Raw genomic sequence first — 18666 nt, 5'->3', positions numbered from 1 at the left:
CCTGTTTTAGCTCCACCTTCATGCATTATTAAGATCAGGCTCGGGGTGTTTTTCTGTCACACTTTTCCTCGACAGCAGCAGATCCTTTACCCTTGACGTGACCCCGTCGCCGCATTAAGATGCCACTGGGGAGCCTCTGCGTGTGTTTGTGTGCCGGGGAGAAGCTGGCGTGCAGCTTGTGTTCAGTATTTTTGGTCTGTTATCCAGATGTTTGCTGGCGTATGGTGTGCGTGAAAGCATCGTGCATCACATGGAAACACCTCGTAATGTAGCTTAAATTTGCAGGGTGTCTCGCCTGTGCATATTTTACTACACTTAAAGCCAACGCAGGATATTCCGTGAGCGATTCTGTCGTCCTCTGAATGTGTGACTCAGGGCTGCAGTTGGAGATGCTCGCTGATGCGGAGAGGAGCGGAGGGCGATTGTGCTCTGTAGGCATGTGGGGCAGGTGAGAATAGAGAGAGAGGAAGCTGTGAGGTAATCCTTCCTTCTGCACCAGTTCAGCGCTGTCCGAGCCCTACGTGAGCTGCAGCAAACACACACAGAGTCCTGCGTGCGCTCTGTCACCGCAGTGACACAGAAAGCATGTTCAGGTGACTTTTACTCTTTGTTTTGGGGTAAGAAGTCATGCAAAATCAATATCTTGATTTTCTTTGAGATTTTACTTCTGTTTCCAGTTGTCGTGGGTTTGTATCGTAAAGTGGTCGACTTTGTGTCCTTGTTTCTGCTTTTGTCCCAGTCTCCTTAAAAGCTCCCCTGAACCCGAACTTGAGGATTATTTCTGAGTTGATCTGCGTCAAAATCTGGCTTTCTTGTTAAATTACAGAAGATATTAAAGTCCAGCATGAATGTACATGAATCAATAAGCTGTCAACTTTTAAATGAATCCCCAGCTGCTTTGATTATTGATTTATCTGAGTATATCTTTGCAGGAAAAGAATAATCTAAATTATCAGATTTTCACCATTGTGCTTCTTAATGGTGAATTTTTCATTCTTCTTTTTACTCTTCTTGGACAGTAAACTGAATATCTTCAGGTTGTGGAGAAAACGAGACATTTATGGACGTCTTTTTGGACTTTGAACGACATTTTTAGACCAAACAACTCACTACCTTATCAACATGTGATTGACAGACTTATAAACACTAAAAAAACTGACATGTTTGCCCGCGAGATTTGTTCATTTCTGTAATTCTCTTTTAAAACATTTTCACCTTTTTCTAATCACCACCACTGAAGACTACTACTACTACTACTGAAGACTACTACTACTACTACCACTATCAAAATTTGTCACCATTTTTGGACATTTAACAACTTTCAGCCTCAAAAGTGCTGCAAAAAATTTCACCCAAAATAAAAATGCATCTAGTATTGATTTCATGTTTTGTATTAAAGCTCCTGTGAGGAGTTTTTCGCTGGTTATGAAACAGACTGAAGTTAATTCTGATGTCTCTGTATGAGCTACAAAAGCAAACCAGACCATCAGCGACAAGATTGATTATTTCTATCTAGTTATTTTTAATGCCTGAAACTGTTGGCGGGGGGGTAGGTGTCAGACGAAGCGATTAACTGCACGCTGCCTTTGTTTACATTTTCCAGGGCGGAAATTCAAAGTGAGTGATACATGTGACTGTTAAAGAAAGCAGTTATTGCCACCACTCCACTATTTAAGAACATTTATTTCAGATTGCTTTGAGTGAAACTAACCACAGCAGCCTGCCATGTACAAGCGAGGGAGTCGTGTCGTGCACCTTTGTTTGCTACAATAATGGATGCTTGTTGCAGAACAAAGGGGCTGTAACCCATGCAGGCGTAGCAAAACATCTGGCCACCGAGCCCCCAAAGGACCTCTGGGACATTAACCTCTAAAAGACATTTGGCTCAGTCTGCGCACCCCAAAACACATCATCTATTCAGAGTGAACACTCCCTGTCATCTCTGCTGGCTCGCAATCAGTCCAGACCAGGCGAGCACGACTCATTTCAAATTCAGAACATAAAAACTTTTATCGTCTATTATCTTCACCACCTGCTGCAGCCAATCACAGCCGCTCTGAGAAGAAAACCGATGAGTCATTGCTCAGTCGCTGAACGTCTTCATCACCTGCGAGTTGTTTGTATTTCCTGTCCACCTTCCCTTATCTGCTCTGCCTCCCTGCCTGCAGACAGCATCATCATCCCCTTCTGCCTCGGCCTGTGCTAATGTTTGATTCCTCCCCGACTCTCTCCCTGCTGCTGCTCTGCATTAAAGGAAACAGGAAACAGATTATACGCTGGGTGTGTTTTGCAAACATGCCGCCGCATTGTTCTGTGAACTTTCAAAGGACGGAATATTTTCATTCACACGCGGGAGAAAGAATCGCTGTTTCCTGGATGCGCGCTTACTCTCAGGTGGTCTCCTTCGTGACGCAGACCTTTTATAAAATGCCAGAGATTCACAGCGCGGGGCCTTCGACACTAATTCATTTTGAGCAGCGCCAGAGGCCGTTTGACTTTCAGTGTTTACCTGCAGAGAGACGGAGGGAAAGAGGGGAGGAAATACTCGTGTGTGTAGCAGCATGTCGCCTCTTGTTATCTTCACCCGCAATCGAATATGTACATACTTGCCTTTCCAAGAAAATGCGTGATTAAATATAAATCAAGGTATCATTTACACATACTGTGGTGTGTTTTGGAGTAGATTTATGACATGAAAACTTTGTTATCCCGAGCGGTTTGACCTTTAAAAGCCAGCGCCGCTGCTACGAGACACCGGGGATGATACAAGGCAGGGTTTGGAGACGAACCAACCTCTGTCACCGTGCCTCATCGAGAGACCGCAGGACGCCTCGGATACCATCTCCCCTCGCGTTCCTCGGCTGTGAAGTCCGTATCACTCATGTAGGAACCCTGTGATCTGCCGGCAGGACGGTGCAGGAGAGGAGGCTGGAGGAGAGCGATAACGCCGCCTGCACAAAGACGGCTCAGATGACTCCAGAAGACAAAAGTGGGATGAAGAGATGAAGAGGCGATGGTTTTTAATGATGACCTTAAAGGCATCAGGCCCCCAAACAGCATCTGACCATTAGTTCTCCAATTTCCCAGATACACCGTACCACGGGAGCTATTTCTGCGAGGTCCCTGATGGTGTAGCTCAATACAGACTAGAATAAGATAGTGTTTCCCTGCAGTGTGTGTACACAAGGTTTAGTTTGAGTCTGCAGGGTCATGTAAAAAGAAGTACAAGATGTCAAAGTGTTTGTTTACCCTAATGAGGCGACTCTCTAACTGTAGGAAATTGGTTCTTTAACATTGCAACGATTTATCACTTAGTTGTCAGCTGTAAAATTAACAGGCAACTATGTGATTGTCGATTAATCGTAGCTGACAATGAAAATAATTGTGACTTTTACTGCTAGATTCTTTTAATTACCATCCATCCATCCGTTATCTAAACCGCTTATCCTGTTCAGGGAGGCGGGAAGACTGAAGCCTATCCCAGCTGTCATTGGGCGAGAGGCGGGGTACATCCTGGACTGATGGCCAGTCAATCACAGGGCTGACACACTGAGACAGACAACCAATCACGCTCACACTCACAGGAAATGAACCTAATGAGCATGTGTGGGAGGAAGCCAGAGGGAACCTACACATGCACGAGGTGAACATGCAAACTCCACGCAGAAAGGCCCACTATGTTCAAACCAGGAACCTTCTAGCTGTGAGGAGACAGCGCTAACCACTGCACCACCATGCAGCCATCTTTAAAGTAATAATCTTTTCATGTAAATAAATGTCTGTTAAGTCTCTTATCTATCGCCAAATGAGGTAACACAATGGTGGTTGAGCCGATGGCCCACTGATGAAAGCCTTTGCATTTGCAGTATGACAGACTGGGTGTCCATAATACTGCAAGCGGCGCCCAGTTAGTGACGCGTTTTCCATCAGCCAGCAGTGGTTGGTCTGCCAGAGAGGGTAGGCGGAGCTAAGCGGCTGCTTTTCCGCTCTCTGCAAGTGTTGCGAGTAAACCGTAATCTACTATGGCTGAACAGACAAAGAAAAGATGGATGACTACAGATACAACTTCCAAAATAAGTGAAAATCCAAAGAAAAAGAAACAAACTCGACGCTCAGATGAAGCAAACAGTCTGAGAAGGAAAGCGACCGTCAGCCAGGAAAATCAAGAGTTACAACCGGAGCCAACCGTGGACGTCACACATGCAGCACTGTCCCGTAATTACTGTTTATTACCATAGATGCTGCCAAAGAGAAAAAAACTGAGATCTTCGAGATTATAACTTTAATTACCATTATCTTATTTACTTTTTTCCATATATATTTTATAAACAAATACTTAATACTTAGTTGTATTTATGTCTTTTAATGTTTCTTGTACCTGAGCCTGTGTGCCAATGTTTCCTATGTTTTTACCTCGCTGCAAAATTCCCCTCAGGGACAATTAAAAGTTGACATACACTACATTCATTCATTACAAAACATGAGAAAAGATCAACAAAAAACATCTTAAATATAAAGTCGTTCCCTTCCCTTGTATCAGTTTTTTTAGAGGGAGTGTGGAGCTCAAAGAGAGGCCGTAGTTCAAAAGTATTTGGGGACCACTGCTGTGGAAAGTACTTCCAATGGATCATCAAGAGTAATTGCGACCTTTGTCTCTGGATGGTGATGATCATTTTAATCAAATATCATCTTTCAAGCCTCTCAGGCTGCCACTAAAAACTTTTGACACCAAAGTGAGAGCGTGAAAATCTGCTTTTTGGGTACTTTGGTTGGACTGAACTTTTAAGCAGTAACAGTGCATGATCATCTTACAGTCGGGTGATATACCAGTGATGCGGGCAGCGTTATCTCTCCCTCTCTGCCGCTCTGAAATGCCATCCTCGGTTTGAAACGCTCAGACGGTAATTGTTAATTCATGCTGTTTGATATTTACAAGCCATTTAGCTTTTAATGCAGTGTCCAGGACGGAGTGCAGACACTAAAACTACAACACCCGCAATGTTTTACAGTCCGCTATAAAGTGCCATCAAAGATTATATGATCACCTTGATGGTTTGAGGTGCGATTAGACGGTGTTATGGTCTCTTTGGTGTCGTATTAGAGTAGTAAATGATAATGGGGGGGTGTTAACTTGTGTACATAAGAAACTGATATCCCTGAAGAGCTGTAGAGACACTGAAGCTGTTAAAAGTTTTCCATCTCTGTTGAGCAGTTTCTCAGACATTTTATTTTCAAGGAATTTTTCAATTTAATCTTTCCGTGATAAATGAAGGTTCAGGTCAGGGTCGCCTTGAATTCCCCGGAGGTTGTGAATCGCTTTCCAGCCTCCATTGAAGACAAAACACCCGGGCCACAAAGCAGAGGAGGAGGAGATGTCAAAGGTCAAGAACGAGCAAATCACCTTTTCATGTCTGCTGCATCTAAACGAGTACACTGAGAGGGAATCCCTTTCTATGTCAAACCTTGGAGATCTATTTCTATCTATGTATGCAGCTTCTGTATTCAGCTCTATTAACAGGGGCGTATTCAAGGGGTGGCCTGAGGTGCCATCGCCCCCAGAAAAACCTGATGGACACCCCAATTAAATTCCTATGATTGGCTGTCTGCCTGATCAGAGGCGGGGCTAAAATTCAAACCCAATTATTCGGCTGTGTTGCGACAGGCTCCTAGTAGCTTTTGTAGCATTTCAAGCTAGCAAGCTAGCTTTCCTTTTGTTGGTACATTATGCGGAGACTTTTGGAGACACATCTTCTCTTCGAGTCGTGAAAGAATTAAGCATTCAAGGTTTATATGTTGTGTTATTATTTAAATTAAAAAGAACTGTTTGTTACCTTAATGCTATTAGTACATCTGTGTGCACACATGCTTCATGTCCCCCCCTGCATAAGTCATACCGCAGTTGGGCCACCCCAGTCTAAGAAGTCCAGACCCATCCCTGTCTATAACAGCATCCACTTGCGTGTCAGTCCTCCTGTCTCGTCCTTTATTAAGATTCCTTTGGTTCCTCTGATCTTTTCTCATATCAGCAAGAAGCTAACATCAGACGGCGAGCGTCTTCTGTGCACAGCGGGTGTTTTTGTTTGTCGTGGCTCTCGCTGGATGTTATCGGCATGGACAGGGATAGAATCATCAATGCTCCAAAGCCCACCCTCTCTCCCGACTGTAATCTTTGCAAATCCCACCACTCGTCTGATGAATTTTTCCAAACGTGGCACCTCGCCTGCGACCAGGCAGCTCTGCCGGCTAGTTGGTTATCAGCCGGAGTAAAATTGCCATGCTTATCTGGGAACTGGACTTTGATTTACAACGCTGCAATGAAGCTCGTGTTTTGAGGCTTCATCTCTGCAGTGTCCGTACAACACTGTTATGAAGCAGAATGTTTTATTACAACAATTTAGGTTGGAAAAATGACTGTGCTCTGCTGGTATCATATAGCTAACTCACTACTGTTTGCACTTAAGATCTTTGTAGTGTTCCTTTTTTGTTGTTAGTATTCAAGACATCATCATACTTTGCGTCCCTACCCTTTGATACTAACAGGAAATAAAGATGTGAGCATCTTCAGGAAGCCACTGCCAATTTAACGTAATAAAAAAGAACATAAAATGTACCATCAAATACCGTTTTGTTTGTTTGTCTTCCAAACTCTTTCTTGAGCTGTTTTACCTCCGTTTGCGAGGTCGTACTATACTTGCCTTTATTTCCTTTGTGCATTGCATTGTGGGAAAACAGTGTCCATTCTCGGTATGCACAAAATTCAAATGTAAGTATGAGACTCTTTTGAGTCTTTGTAAGGAGGACAAAGCTTAATATTCTGCGGGGAAAAATTTGACTTCCTGTTTATGTCACCAAAATAAGGGCGGGAAACCTGGTGCTAAAATGATAAAAAAAAGTCATGCAATAAACAAGTAAATAAAGGCAGTGAAAAACAAAAGACAGCACAGGGTTCAGAGGGTTAATTGGTAAGGAAACTGACACTTAAGTGCAGCTAGAGAAAAGACAATAATCCTATTTCCAAGCTCAGCCAGAATAAGAGGACACAAGGTCACCGGCCATGGGAATCGCCTCCTCCTCCTGTACAAGGAGACTGGCAGTCACAGCACATCAACCAAGAAGCGTCCTGCTTCTGTTCCGTCCCTGAAAAAAACAAAAACCATGAACTACCGGCTCCCTTTGGAGCGCTCTGCTCTCCATGGATAACACATGATGGATGGGCTGACATTTCCGGCCGTGCTTGTTTGGGTATTTCACAGCGATATGCGGCTCTGTTGCTGCCTGGATGCTCGACGATATTGAGACCAAATGAGAAGAGTGTGACAGAACATTACATGTGGAAAACAGAGAGTCGGCATTCTCATCGGGTAATAAAATGCTCTCCCCCTCGCTGACCTTTTTGATATGGACACGGTATCGCCAAGCATTGCAGTGGCATCCATTTATCACTGTACTATAGACTGGAGCTGAACGTGTCGAGTGGAGAGCTCATGTATTGGACAAGGCATGTCTCCTTTCATGGCAAAACATTCATGTGCAAGAAAAGCTCCTATTGGTTTTATGCCTTAAAGAACTGGAGATAAATTGAATATCTGAAAATTGTGTCAGACAGCTCAATGATTTTCAGCGTTTTACCTCTCCTCTGGGGAGATACGTTTGGAAGATTGGAGTCACTTTATTAAAATGAAAATACTTTGAATGTAGAACGAAGCTGGATGACAGGTTGTACCACTGACACAACCTTTCGTAACCCTGAGTTAGATGAGATACTTTTCCGTTTATATTAAGCTAGCAGCCGCTTGCAGATATTTAGCTTAGCTTTAAATGTTGTTGCTACACTTTGGCTTTTGTACGTGTTAGAGAAGATATAACATGTTAATAAGTGAGGTTTACAGCTGCTTGTAGGTGATTTTTTGTTACGTTTGGACAAAGCTTGGCTAGCTGGTCTCCACTCTTTGGTAGGCTAACCCAACCAGCTGCTAGCGCTAGCTTATCTGCTACATGATTTAACAGCTTTATGGTTCAGCCATCAGTTCGAATTCTTTCTGCTAAATTTAATTGAAATTGTGTTTTCCTGTCTGGTTCGATGAATGGTTGTAAAACATTACAAACCCATGAGCCTAAGCAACATGTGCTAGGTAGAAAAAGCTAGTCAAGCTCGAGCGAATGTTCAAGGCTTTGTGACACAACTGGATTTGTCCCACATTGACCCCAAACTTTGAATGTCAACTGATTTTAAACAGTCAAATGTTTTTCATATTTCTACAAGCTATAATCTTTAGCCTCTGCTCGCGTTAGAGTTGCACGCAGCAGAGCTTTAAGCTAAGTGATTGGATGTTGGATTTGACTTTATAGCTTATTTTTTGTTCACAGTCTTGTACCTTTTGACTTTTTATCAAAGAACTTGATTTTTTCCTAATGAAGTTGATCATTTTTTGGTCAAATAATTCAACAGTGAGAAAAAATTAAAGCCCTAAATGACTTATGACTTATCGCGTCATTTGTGTGAATCCTCATATATCCCCGTGGCCACGCAAATGTGCACTTATTGAATCCTACATAGCTTTTATTCTCCTGAATTTTTGAGGTGAGAGGTTGAAGGCCGGGGCTGATGGGAGGCTGAGTGTGTGGCGGGTCCCTGTATGGGGGTTCAAAGGGATCAAAATTAGTTATTAGGCGCTGGAAGGGCAGTAAATTGCCAGGCTGTAATTTCCACTCTCAGATTTATGACTTGGCCTCAAGGGGCCTTTACAGCACGGAGACGACCCCTCTTACCTCGCCGGCTAAAGGTTATTGTAAATCACAACCCTCCTACCCCGCCCTCAACGCCACCACACTCTTCTATCCTTCCAAAGACCCTTACCGACCTTTCATTTCCCTTTTTTGTTGCCCCTCTCCTATCTAACAGTACCTGTTTTTCAAGTTGCTGTTGTTGCAATTAAATTCCGCCCCCTGTCGCCCTGAAAGACGACAACAGTGTCATACAAACCCTGTTCAGGACAACCATTCATTGTCCTTTCCAAGAACTGTTTGTTTTGTCTCTTTTCGCTCATTTGATAAACTGTTTGACCGTCCAATTTCAAAAATTAATCACAGGCAATCAAACCGAAGCAAATCAATGCATTACGCAACCGAGGGAATTCAGCAGTTTCCCTTTATTCATGGTCGGCTCGATTTTGAGTTAATGGTGAATGATTCATTCCTGCTTGGTTCGTTATGCACGGAGAATCTGTGTTTTTGTAGCGGGCATTAAAAGACATGTAACATCAGACAGACATGTTGTTTTTATCAAGTGTTTCTTGCGTTCAGAAGGCCATAAAAATACTAGCTTGTTCTTTTTACCATCGCGCCTTACAGCTGCTCTGCGTCGATGTGTTGAATCATCCACCTCTTTGGGTTGAGCTGTTTGAAGTTGTGATGGCTTTACAAGCTGCCAGTCTCTCTTCAGAGAATAAAGGACGAGTGATCCCGCGCACATCAGAATATTCATGCCTTTATGGTGCTCGTATAGGTTCTGCACGTATTACGCAACGGTGTGACAGGAACAGATTGATCGTCATGAGAGTTGGTGGATGTTCGACATAAAAGATGAAAGGCAACCACACGGTTCCTGAAAAGCGAGCCTGCTGCTGTTGTCGTCTTCCTTCAAGTGTCCCACATGTGACCACGAAAGTAGAAGAGGTGCTCGCTCAGCACACACAAGCTTCTTGAATATTCACAGCTAAGGGAAGGAGCCTGCTGACTGAGCTGACACTACTACGCAGTGGCTGTTCTGCTATGTCTCTCTGGCTCCTTGGAGTCCGATCTGCAGTCTCTGATTCTTCTTTATCAGCAAGATGTAAACCAAGGATCCAGCTGGCACCGGTCCTGGAGGGACTGCTGTTGTTGAGTTATAAACCAAAAGCTTAAGAACATTACAGGCAAATGAGCATAGCTTGCTTTGATGAAATTTGTGTCGTGATGAAGGTAGGCAGTACAAAGCGAGGCCAACCAAACACACCTCTTTGTCGGTCAAAGTTTCCTGAAGTTGAACCCTAAGGGCGCAGAGATATGCGTTCTTAATAGAGATAGACCGATATGGTTTTTTCAGGGCCGATACCGATACCGATTATTAGTAGTCAAGGAGGCTGATAACCGATATTTGGAGCCAATATTCATTTGCAGTAAAAGTGAAAATATTGGCGTCAAAATTTTGAATAATACAAACTCCAACACTTAACTTTGTTTAAATGCCTTTAAGCATTTGTTTATTAAACAAACAAACAAAAAGCGCAGGGAGTTCCCAGGGTCAGCAGCATCTCTTATAGAGTTAACTGAAAATTTAAATAAATAAATAAATAACTTCCTGAAGTTTTATGAAGTAAATAAAACAAAGTTAAATAAAATTTGCAAAGAAATGAACTTTTTCTCCTCTCCGCCGTGTGTGTGAGCACTCTGCATGCACAGCTTTCACTGCTGATGGGCTGTTACCCGTGCCATGGCTCTGCGTGTAACCAATCAGTGCTGTGGGTGGGACAATGCTGGAGACAGAGTAGTGACTGCAGACAGAGAGGTGCGGCTGAATCAGAGCCAAAATAACCCAGTTTTAAAATGATCTCTTATCGGCCGTCGGAGTAAAAAAACAAAAAAGGCAGATGCCGATATGCGTCAAAATACCGAATATCGGCGCCGATAATCGGCACGGCCGATAATCGGTCTATCCCTAGTTCTTAATACCATCAGACTCAAGTCTTCTGTTTCTTTTTGGCTAACGTAGAATGGAAGAAAAGGGAAGGCGAAAATACAGCAAAATACTTTTTGCTGATGTAAGAGGTTATCAGGGTCTAAAAGTACCCAGAACTTTTAATCACATTAAGTACTTTTCAAGGAACTAAAAGGTTCCTTCAGCCTGTTGTTGTCTTTGATTCTACTGTGAAAACCCCCCAGCAAAGATTACGTGAATAAGTCATCTCAAAAAGTGTTGGCTGTTTTATATCATGTTACTGATGAAGTATGGCTTTTAACACTTCACTGTTTTGCACGACACAACAACATGACGCCATCTAAAGCCCCGAAAAAGTACCGTTATTTGTGACATTCATAGAGGAGATTGACGTCGTGCTGTTATTTGCTTTGGTTTACTGCTTTGAAAATGGTTTTTAAGGTGTGTTAAGCACAATGGACCAAAAGAAACACACTTATTTTTGGCTGCAGATTCCTAAAAATGGTGTCTTGAATAAATGTGGCCAACCAATCGCGAATGTTCTCACCCCCACGACAAAGTTCCTGTAACTTTAGATAGTACTACCTCCAAGCAGAGACTGTTTTTGGCAGGTACAGTAATGTCCCCAGGCCTGATGGAAAGTTCCTCCAAAAGTTCTCAGTCCTCGGGGAAAGTTCCTGAGGTGGAAATGCGCTTTTTGGGTCCACTTTAGTGCAGCGTCATTCAGGTGCAAGTGTAGACATCTGTTAACTGTGGGAAGTGCAGCGTTTGCATTGATAGCAGAAGTCTCATCTCATCATTTATTTATACCCACCCTCTGTCCTGTCCTCCCTTTGGTCTCACACTGTAAATATAACGCTGTTTATCAAATATTGAAGACCCACCGTGTAGTGAGAAAGCACAAACATAACAGCGAGGCTTCTGTTTGCGCTCATTGCTCATTATCCGGTACTTTGAGTCAATTTTAGACCCCAAATTTGAGTCGTGGTGCATTTTTAAAGCTGTCTCAATGAAAGTTTCGTTAAAGGTTAGACTCTCCACTTTCATTGACTTCTTTTTGACCTTATTTGCCTCGTTTTGGGGATTTCAGGATGTGCTGTTGGTTGCAGTTGACATTTCTCATCATCCAGTCCTTCACAAAGATTCCTGAGGCTCGGCTGCGAGAGATGATGGCGGTGTTTTTGTGTTTTTTTTGTATCGACCTTCTCTCTGTGTTTCGCTTGGTGAATCAGCACGCCGTCAATCACACCACCACTTCTCTGTCTCTCCTGAGAGTGATGCACAATTGCCCGTGGTTTGTTTTTAGCCTAGAAGCGTAACTCTCTTGCAGATCGAAGCGCACCTCCATTTCTCCTTAAAAAATCTAGCTGTTGCTGTAATTTTGGTCGACAGTCGGCCCACTCAGGGAGGAAGCCTTGTCCACCATTTCATTTAGAGTTCACCTTCTAGGCAGACTCGATGCTCACACGTACACACACATAGTACCTGACATATTGCAGCGCTAGGCAGTCTGCGCAGGTAATGAGAAGTGGGGGAAAGAGGGAGGTGTCGGGGGGTTGTGGTCCAGCAGGTCATGGGTAAAATAGTGCTAGAGAGAGGCTTGGAGCAAAACCTCAGCTCATTCAAGTGGAATTTTATACTCGCAGCTGTTTGAATGGACTATAAAATAAAGCAGTAACACTTCATCAAAAAACTGGCCGCTGATTAAATGACCTTGGAAAGAAGGCGCAGGCAAACTGTTGAAAAGCTCGCACCCAGAATTCAACCCAACTTCTCGTAGCTTACACTACGTAGAACGTCGTGTCGTTTGTTTGTCTCCATCCATCTTTACGAAACTCAGCTGCTGTTCACAGCTGGGAAGAAACATCCAGAAGTGTCCGCAGTGCTCTTACTTCCCCTCGAGGGAGCTCCCAATGTTCCCAGGGCCAAAACAACAGTGTGTATATGTGTGCGAATGCTGTACACCTACCTCCACCTCAGCTCGACTTGTAAAAGCACAGCAGAGGTGAAAGTCCATTTAACTGATGTGTTGAAGCCGCTCTGTCACGCAAGCCCCAGCGCGTGCATCTTCACCTTTTTATTTATATGCTTGGACCCCATACTCTCTCTGTCTCCGTTTCCACCACAGTGCATTCGGCCCATTCGCTTTCCTCTGTCTTTCCGTCCCACCATCCTACTTTCCGGTTATTTATGAGAGCAGCGCCTGGAGGCGGCGCATCCTGGGAATAGAAAATCACCAGGTTGTGTTTTCCTTGAGAGATAGAGCAAAATAAATAACACCGGATGGAAACAAACTTCGATTTGCTGCTTTTTCAATGTTTTAAATAATGTAGTGTGGCTAGGAAACACTGTAAGCGAGTCTGGTTACTCCTCTTGCGGTCTATTGATGACTGTGTTACATATTTTGCCAGTTACCTGAAGACAGCATGTGATAGAAACACAGAAGAACAAGGTGACTTGCAATGCTTGAAATAAAAGTACGACAGGATCATTTATTTTAAAAATGGACGTGACCTTTAATATAATGCTTCGACTAATAAACATGCAGTTTAACTAAAATACTTTCAGTTTTCAGTTCAGTTTCAGTGTTTTTAATCATATGAAGATTTAACAAGGAGGAGAGTAGCTAAGCTAGCATAAGGAGCTAGCTCTTCAGTCTCTCCCAATCAAAGCAGCTACATCACAAGCTGTCATTTTTACACTACTGTTTTTCTACAGATTAAACTAAATGATAAAATGTGCTAATAAGTGAGCTGTATGGTTGAACGTAGGTTAAAAAATGACATGAAGGGAGTTAAGCTAGCTGCTTTCCCGGCTAAACTTTTTGCTATGATAAGCTAACCGTCTCCTTGCTCTAGCTTCATTCTCAGTTAAACTAGTTCAGGTGTTAAACAAAATGATCACTGAGTTGTATGACTCAAAGTTGTTTAAAATAAATTAGAGTGAGCAAAGCTAGCTATTTTTCCCTGCTAACCTCTTAACACCAGCTAACCGCCTCCTGGCTCTATGTTCTTTCTCATTTCCCCCAAATTGTTCAGCTAGTTCAGGTGTTAACAGAATGTTCAATGTTTTAATAAGTAAATTGTATGGCTGAAAATTGGATAAAAAATAACATGGAGGGCGCTAAGCTAGCTTTTTTCCTTGCTGAACTCTTTGCTAACATAAGCTAACTGCCTCCTTGCTCTAGCAAGCTTCTAGCTTCATACTCAGTTCCCCTAAACTGTCAAACTAGGTCAAATGTTAAACAAAATGATGAAATGTGTTAATAAGTGAGTTGTATAACTGAAAGTTGGTTAAAATAATAAATTGGAGGTAGCTAAGCTAGCTGTTTTCCCTTGCTAAACTCTTTGCTAACATACGCTAACCATCTTCTGGCTCTGTCTTCATTCTCCATTCCCGCAAATTGTTCAACTACTTGTTAAATAGACACACAGATAGACACTATGTCTTGCTTCTTTATATTAATACTACCTTGCAAATAGCTGCAGAAATTCATAAGCTAGCTGCCTAGCCTTTTCTCTTTTCCTGTTTGGTGCCCGCTGATATCTTTTAATCTGAGCTCTCTCTCAGCGTTTATCTGTGTGTTTATGCCACATTTTTGTTTGAGACGTGGAGAAATCATGACCTCTACTTTAATTCTTTAAGACGGCTGGTTTAAAGAAGAGCTCCTTAGCAACAAATAGAGGCAGTTACTGGGGAAGATGAAGCCTCCCAGCACAGTCGCAGCAGTAGCAGGGGATTGTGGGGTCTCTAAAGTATTAAAAGCAAATGATGCAATTTTGCACAAGGGCTTTTTGTGAAGAGGAGGTGGCTGTGATTAGCTGAGCTCCCCTGGGAGAGAGATTTATGAGCCCTAAGCTTCTTTTTTTTGTGCCTGACCTACAAACCAAGTTTGGAAAATGCAGCGCTGATATAATGATGCAAGAGCCTCATTTACAGATTAGTGCCAAGATAGCTTGATAGAGAATGAAACTGTGATGATCGCTGAGGGGAATGTGGATCATTTGGCTGCAAAATAACATTAGGATGCTTGATTCTAAAAGGAAAGAGAGGAAGTGCTCCTTTACCTACATCCTGCACGATCTGAGCAGAGACCTTAAATCTACTCTTTGATCACATGCGTAAATCCACTTGACTTTTCAAAGCCGTCACTCATAACAAGGCGCGCGAGTCGGTGGTAATTTGTGGCGTGTGCTGTCTTTGTGCAGAGGATTTGTCGCTCTATAAGGTCTATGAGGATTTGTCGCGCTGCCGCAGCTATGAGACACAATATTGTCACAGTCTCTGGAGTTTGTCTGTAACACTCTGAGTTATTGTCCTTGTCTGCTGAAGGGCAGATGGTGAACAGAGTCGGAATGGTAATGCGCGCTCAGATAGACAGATCACTGGTTGTATCCTTCTGACAGCTTCGGAGGGGTGATTTATGATACTTTTAGTTTATGTTAAGCAGTGCTGCGAGAATACAACTGCAACTTATGATTATTTGTTCAGTAGTTCGCTGGTTATCGTGTCACATCTACCTGCTCTAAATCAGAATCTAACGCAACCCCTCCATCACTCATGAGTCGCACTGACACTGCTCTGTCTCTGTTTGATTCCCATCTACCTGCCTGACACGACTGCCTCCACAAACATGTCCGTCCGACGCTTAATTTAGACCGCGATGACGGCGCCGACGGTTCCTGAGCGGCAGCCTGTCTCTCCTCCTCTGACAGTTGTTTACTTGAGCGGTGTTGTCACACTGACAGAGCTCAGACGCCCTGCGAAGAGACGAGTGTAAGACTGTGTGTGTTTGGTTCGGGGTCTGTGGAGGACAGGCAGGTTGATCAGGCAGTAATTGGTGTTTAAATGTAGCTCAGGCGTGTTCGAATCTTTTGTCGGTGTCCATCTGCAGCAGAGACACTGAGAGGGCCGAGCTGAAGGTCTGGCAGAGGAGAGGAGATTTCGTGACAGGCTGCTTGTTTCAGACTCGGTGGTAACATCAACCAACAATTCCTCTCTCCTTTTTCCTCTTCCTCTTTTCCTCCTGCTTCTTCTTCTCTTATGTTTCATCTTCTCTTACTCTTGCCCTTTCCCCCTCCAACATCTCCTCCTACTTCTTCTTCTCCTCCGTCTGCTCAGCTGTTGCCTGTCGTGCCGTGCTCGGGTTGTAGTACGACTCCACAGTTAATACAAAGCTCGCTCCTCTCAGTCCTCCTGCGTGATGTCACTCTGCCCCGAAGGTGTAAATCCACTACGCCTGGCACTGAGCCTGCACCGCTGTATGGAGCCAATCCTCTTTCATCCCCAGATTACCATTAGACCATTCAATCCTTTCTCCTTATTGTAGAGGGATTGAACCTTGGCTGCCAGATATAATGGTGTCCCTGAACTTTTCACAAAACTGCCTCCACATTTACACACAAAAGAGAAAGACAATGTACTGCATGTGTGGGATGCAAATTAGTCGTAGTGTGTTTACAACAAGGGTAACCACCTACGTCTGTGTCTGTCACAGCACGGTAATATTTTCTGATGTCACCCTGACTTGTCGGAACAGATCTTTTCTATTGTAGCAGCTTTGATATTTGACATGTTAATATAAAGTATGCGGCTGTTGCAAGAGTACTGACTGATGCTGACCCATCCTTGTCCTCTCTTCTTTGTGTCTCTCAGGAGTTTGCTGCGCTCACCAAGGAGCTAAACGCCTGCAGGGAGCAGCTGCTGGAGAAGGAGGAGGAGATCTCTGAGCTCAAAGCCGAGAGGAACAACACCAGGGTGAGCAAGGCCTTTGCACACACCTTCAACCATTAACTAATCTGATTGGACTGCAAACAATTCACCATATTCCAGCCAACATATTTGAGTGCTAACATATCTGTTATCATTTAGCTAAGGCACCCAGTAGGTGTTCATTTTTTGGTGGACAAAATTGTTCCTAAGGTGCCAAGCAGCTGTAAAACTTTGCGGACTAAAGTGTCCCTAATGTGCACATTGGGTGTAAATATCATGTTGGACAAAAGTGTCCCTAGTTGCCAAGCAGCTGTACATTTTTTGGTGGATAAAAGTTTCCCTTAGCTGCCCAGTGGATGTAGATTTTTTGGTGGACAAAAGTGTCCCTAAGGTGCCAAGCAGCTGTACAATTTTTGGTGGATAAAAGTGTCCCTGAGGTGCCAAGCAGCTGTAAAATTTTTGGTGGATAAAAGTGTCCCTAAGGTACCAAGCAGCTGTAAAATTTTTGGTGGATAAAAGTGTCCCTAAGGTGCCAAGCAGCTGCACATTTTTTGGTGGATAAAATTGTTCCTAAGGTGCCAAGCAGCTGTAAAACTTTGCGGACTAAAGTGTCCCTAATGTGCACATTGGGTGTAAATATTATGTTGGACAAAAGTGTCCCTAGTTGCCAAGCAGCTGTACATTTTTTGGTGGATAAAGGTTTCCCTTAGCTGCCCAGTGGATGTAGATTTTTTGGTGGACAAAAGTGTCCCTAAGGTGCCAAGCAGCTGTACAATTTTTGGTGGATAAAAGTGTCCCTGAGGTGCCAAGCAGCTGTACAATTTTTGGTGGATAAAAGTGTCCCTGAGGTGCCAAGCAGCTGTACAATTTTTGGTGGACAAAAGTGTCCCTAAGGTGCCAAGCAGCTGTACAATTTTTGGTGGATAAAAGTGTCCCTGAGGTGCCAAGCAGCTGTACAATTTTTGGTGGATAAAAGTGTCCCTAAGGTGCCAAGCAGCTGTACATTTTTTGGTGGACAAAAGTGTCCCTAGTTGCCAAGCAGCTGTACATTTTTTGGTGGATAAAAGTTTCCCTTAGCTGCCCAGTGGATGTAGATTTTTTGGTGGACAAAAGTGTCCCTAAGGTGCCAAGCAGCTGTACAATTTTTGGTGGATAAAAGTGTCCCTGAGGTGCCAAGCAGCTGTAAAATTTTGGGTGGGTAATAGTGTCCCTAAGGTGCCCAGTGGATGTAGATTTTTTGGTGGACAAAGTGTACCCAAGGTGCCAAGCAGCTGTACATTTTTTGGTGGATAAAAGTGTCCCTAAGGCGCTAAGTGGCAGTACTTTTTTCGGAGGACAAAAGTCTCCCTTAGGCACCCATTGAGTGTACACTTTTTGTTGATCAAAAGTGTCCCTAGGGTGCCAAGCAGCTGTAAAATTTCAAGTGGATAAAAGTGTCCCTTGGGTTCCCAGTGGGTGAAAATAGTTTGTTGGACAAAAGTGTCCCAAAGGTGCTACATAGGAGCACTTTTTTTGGAGGGCAAAAATGTCCCCATTGTGTGTACGTTTTTGTTCATCAAAAGTGTCCCTAGGGTGCACAGCAGCTGTAAAAAAATGTTGTTGGACAAAAGTGTCCCTAAGGTGCCCAGTAAGTGTAAGTGGCAGTACTTTTGGGTTTTTTTTAGAGTGAAGTGTCCCTTAGGCGCCAAGTAAATTTTGGACAGAAATTTGGCTATAGCCATCTATTACTTCTGCTACAGAAATAAAAGGCAATTTGACAGGACAGATGAATTCACCAGATTCACATAGCAGCCATTTTCCTCTAAGCTGTTCAATCAGCCTCTATTTATAACGTGACAATTCTCTGGGGCTTTCAGTCGTGTCTGAGCAAAAAGAGAGCCAATCAAAACTGTTGTTCATGAAAGAAATTAAGTTTATTATCATACTCGTTTCTTTCATATCAAACCCTGTTCATTTGCATTCCTTAAATTCTCTAAAGTTTCTCAACTTGCCCCAAATTTTCACATCAGCTGCAGAAAACAGAGGCCTGCTGCACGCTGCGATAGACGGCGTCCTGGGAGAGCTTAAGCCATCGGTTCGGTTCAGTTTTGGGGCCGAAGAAGCGCCGAAGCAACCATGTGCACTGTCTGTTTCCAGCTCTCAGACACACCTCATTAGCTCCACACATTCTGCCTGAACGTTTTTCCACCTACTTCACATGGATGGCTGCTCAACGGTATAACTAAGTCCAAATGGCGCAGATGCCCTGTAGTGTCCAG

General features: G+C 43.5%; 1 protein-coding gene across 2 annotated transcripts in view; it reads left to right on the top strand.

The window, feature by feature from the left end:
• Positions 1–16384: 16384 nt before the first annotated feature.
• ppfia2 (PTPRF interacting protein alpha 2) overlaps positions 16385–18666 on the top strand; it is a 57836-nt gene continuing 55554 nt past the window's right edge. Inside the window, exon 1 of one of the 2 annotated variants that reach the window (XM_069671348.1) lies at positions 16385–16453. The gene's annotated coding sequence lies outside the window, so the exon portion shown is untranslated. The remainder of the gene's footprint in view (positions 16454–18666) is intronic. The other variant, XR_011308722.1, reaches the window with a different exon arrangement.

Source organism: Semicossyphus pulcher, unplaced genomic scaffold (genome assembly GCF_022749685.1).
Source record: "Semicossyphus pulcher isolate SPU_LCO1_2020_fin unplaced genomic scaffold, fSemPul1.0.p SCAF_20, whole genome shotgun sequence".
In the NCBI taxonomy this organism is placed as follows: domain Eukaryota; kingdom Metazoa; phylum Chordata; class Actinopteri; order Labriformes; family Labridae; genus Semicossyphus; species Semicossyphus pulcher.
Note: the sequence above shows the minus strand (reverse complement) of the source record. Positions and strands in the feature narration are given on the sequence as shown.